The sequence below is a fragment of the Coenobita brevimanus genome, chromosome 112 (assembly GCF_032717465.1).
Source record: "Coenobita brevimanus isolate Jiangsu-jjx chromosome 112, ASM3271746v2, whole genome shotgun sequence".
Taxonomy (NCBI): Eukaryota; Metazoa; Arthropoda; class Malacostraca; order Decapoda; family Coenobitidae; genus Coenobita; species Coenobita brevimanus.
Genome location: NC_137065.1, coordinates 6334067 through 6338119, shown reverse-complemented (window position 1 = coordinate 6338119; position 4053 = coordinate 6334067). Strand labels below are relative to the sequence as shown.

Sequence of the window (4053 nt, the reverse complement as noted above, 5' to 3'; positions counted from 1 at the left end):
AAAGATGCATAAATGCCGTAAATTCCATAAAGGTCCTCTCATAAAATTCCTTCACTATTTGTCTCATTGCACATATATGATCCACACATCCTTTACCACTCATAAAAACTCCATATTCGTCACTCATCAAGCATTATGATATAGTCCTTTTTTTTTTTTTTAACTTTTGGTAATTTTTCCATATACCTGTCATATTACATTCAATAGACTTATACCCCGATAATTTTTGCACTCACTTCGGTCACCTTTATTTTTGTACCTTGACGCAATCACAGTCTTCTTCCACTCTGCTGGTACAGTTCCACTCTTTCACTTATTACATTTCTCCAATAAACACATTTTTGTAGTCTTTCCATTACTCTTAATCATCACTCTCTATCTCATCAACAACTGACGGCCTCTCATTTATCTGTCATTTCACCTCATTGTTCACATCTGCCAATGTCACCTTATCAAACACCACATTCCCCTGCACACCACCAAACCCAATAATGTTTACTGCTGCTTTGCCATTACCATTCCCATTCATCAGCCTTCCAAAACATTTTTCCATCTGCCCCTTCCTTCTCTTCCATATACCAGCATTCTTTCATTTTCATCCCTCAAATTTTCACACTTTTGTCACCTTCACGTCTAAAGTTCCTATCTCTTATTAGAAAAGTTTAATTTCAAATTCGCTTTCACTGATTTTTCTTCCGAGATCATTATTTACCTCTTTTTGTACTAGTTTCATCACATGATTATTACTCTAACTTTATTCCTTTCTTCATTGCTATGGTCCCTTTCTTGTATCCACACTAAATGTTTTTCCTCCATTGCCCTTGCAACCTCTGCATCCCTCCGGGCTGCACCTTTTCTTATCAGCTGTTAACTTTGCAACACCACATCCCTCCTTAGCATTCCTAACAAACACATCCCATTTGCACACTGTAAGTTGTTCAGATCCATTTCCTCTCAGTTCACTGACGCATTACTCCTCTTCCACCTTTACTTGGTACTCATCTGCCATGGCTGTTTCTCAGCACCTCTCTCTCTCTCTCTCTCTCTCTCTCTCTCTCTCTCTCTCTCTCTCTCTGCAGGTGCTGCTCTCAGTCTTACTCTGCATACCACAAGCACATTATCAGATAAACCTCCCCATCGTCTTTTTGCCACCCTCACAGACAGTGCCAACAGTCATCATTCTGTTTACCAACACATAATCAGCCAGGTTCTCTTCAGCATTCTTTTAAATTTCCCTATAATTTGAAGACTTGCTTGTATTTATACTAAAAATAATAATTACATATGCACTGTTTCTTCCCTATGCCGTTCAGTCGTCGTCCATAAACATTCTCCCCTGGTACTCCAAAACAACCGATTGCATCCTTCACAGCACCAGTGTCAAGCCTCCCATTCATGCCAGCCCCTACAAAGACTCAAACTCCAACGTATCTGTCATCTCACTCCATCCACCTGGTTCAACAGCCAGTCTTTTTCTTCCTCACTTTTATTATTGCAAGGTGCACACGCAACAATTACCGCCACGTTCACCTTCACAAACTGGAAATTGACATATTTATAACTCGAACTGACGCACATATGATTTTTCTTGACCCCTGCAGTTCATCATTCATCAACAGAGAAATTCCTTCCCTGCATCATTCACGCGTGACACGCTTCACAACTATTTTAACATTTCAGAAAGGTGTCCAGTTGGTAGAAAGAAAACATGTATGAAAACAATTTTATTAATATACTAATTAATTACATGTTTTGTACTGTACTAAGAAATAGCTTAGTAAAAGAGTTTGTCAATTAATTACAATGTATTAGTGGCGAACGTGTTTTGAAGATGTGACTGATGATGAATGAATACGGTGGTGAGAAGGAACTATTCAGAAACAAGATGTCAGGTCGTGTGAGAGGCTGGTCGTTGTGTCGGTGTGAGGGGCGTCAGCAGTGGTCAGCGGCAGGATGATGGGTCGTGTGAGAGGCTGGTCGTTGTGTCGGTGTGAGGGGCGTCAGCAGTGGTCAGCGGCAGGATGGTCAGGGCATGTGACAGGCTGGTCATTGAGTCGGTGTGAGGGGTCCCACCAATGGCCAGCGGCAGGATGTCACATTCCTTTATTGTTAGTTGTCCTAGCCGAGGCCACCACTGGATGAGTCTCTTCGTTGTCGTATTTACTGTTGAGGATAATTAGGTAGTTTCAGTACAAATATGGCATACGTCGTAATTAAAGCGTTGCTATGTTTATTGTTCTTAAAATACTTTTACACCTTTTCTTGCATTATTTTTCCTTTGTTTTCCTTAGACTGCTTCATTTACAAGTTAGAAAGAAGTCGTAGACGTAAGTGAGATAGTAGATAACACTATCCAAATAGTACTAAAGGCTGACTCTGTTAAGAAGTGCTAGCCATAATGATGATTATGAAGATGATAATGATCATCACCATCATAATCATCATCAAGCCATCATTCCCAGCTACGAGATGCAGTCCAGTAGGAACTACTGTACAACCAAACTAGGAGAATGCACTAGAGTATAAGGACTAAAAACCGTTCTCAGTAAAATAGATCAGAGAATCATTTAATAATTATCAGTCTTTTGAGATTTGGGCATCATTTCATGTTCATAAACCTTCACCAAGTGTAATGTTTGTGTTTCTTCAAGACAGTTGAAATGAACTGCCCGTGAAGGAATGAATTTCTACTGTACTCACCCAACACTTCCTGACCCGAACACAGACGCCATTCCTACACACGTTGACCCAAAAACAGCCTCCTCGAGCGTGTCGTTGCAACTGGACGGTCTGGCCGTCTGCTGTTGCCTCCTGCAGGAATGATGCGAAGTCCTGGAGTGCCAGTGTGGAGGGCAGGACTTGCTGAGGTTCGGCCTCAGAGGGCGCAGCAGAGGCCATGGCGGCCATCACGGCAAGACAGCTGAGAAGCACAGCAAACTTCATCTTGACTACGGCCACAGGTGGACTGATGCCACAGTGCTGGTGGTGGCCGCCTATATAGCAGCCTCAGTGTGCGGGAAAACCCTTGTGGTGTGGCCGGGAAAGCCACCCCTCACTGCCCTCCAGCCAGGCCACGGTGAGGGGAAATACGCCTCACCATCCAACAACTCCCCTCTGAGTGACACTTACTGTTGTGTCTGGGAAGACAACATGGATTGTAAAGAAACTAATTATACAGTGTGGTTACTCGTTAAAGATCATGGGGGACTGCATGAGTGTGTGTGGATACAGTCCTCACCCCTTTCTGGACGGCGAGTGATTGTTTCTCCAAGTAACTACGTAGAACAAGCACAAACAGCTGAAGACTCTTTTGTGTCTTAGTGTCAAAATGAACTATGACTGTCATTCTGTACTTATCAGATGCCATCCACCAGTTTATGCATTGCACGCTGTGGGATGGCGTAAGAAAAGATACAGTCCCAGTCTGTAGGTATGAAATGAGTATGAGCAAAGGTGGCGGTAGTGATGGTCGTGGTATGACCCTCACTCTTCATACATTTGCCTCGTAAATTTAAAAATAATAACACTGTAAGCCATTTATTAATTATTCTAGTTAGCTAAGTTTCTCTCTCTCTCTCTCACTCTCTCTCTCTCTCTCTCTCTCTCTCTCTCTCTCTCTCTCTCTCTCTCTCTCTCTCTCTCTCTCTCTCTCTCTCTCTCTCTCTCTCTCTCTCTCTCTCTCTCTCTGTAGATATCCATCTATCTATCTATCCATCTGTCTATCTGCCTATCTTTCTGTCAATCTATCTATCTATCAATATATGACTGTCCATCAATCTACCTATTTATCTATATAGATAGACAGATAGATAGATAGATAGATGGATAGATAGATAGATAGACAGATAGATATATCATTCATCATCATCATCCGGGCCTCCTTTCCCACCCTAGGACAGAGTGAGGAGTATCAACGTCTAAACAGCCCAAGTTTGCCCAGTCCAATGGACCACGCTTCCATTCTCTCATCATTCAAGCCCCCGGAATCTGGGTCTACCTGATACGCCAAAAACTTTCACCACATTCTGTAGCTTCACATAAACGTATCCGATA

At 42.4% G+C, this 4053-nt stretch overlaps 1 long non-coding RNA gene across 1 annotated transcript; it reads right to left on the bottom strand.

Moving 5' to 3' along the window:
- Nucleotides 1–1893: 1893 nt before the first annotated feature.
- On the bottom strand, nucleotides 1894–2947 carry LOC145418081 (uncharacterized). The gene is made up of 2 exons (XR_013900630.1): nucleotides 2701–2947; nucleotides 1894–2163 (listed from the first exon to the last, which is right to left on the bottom strand). It is a non-coding gene; the product is annotated as an uncharacterized LOC145418081 (long non-coding RNA).
- Between the last annotated feature and the right edge of the window lie 1106 nt (nucleotides 2948–4053).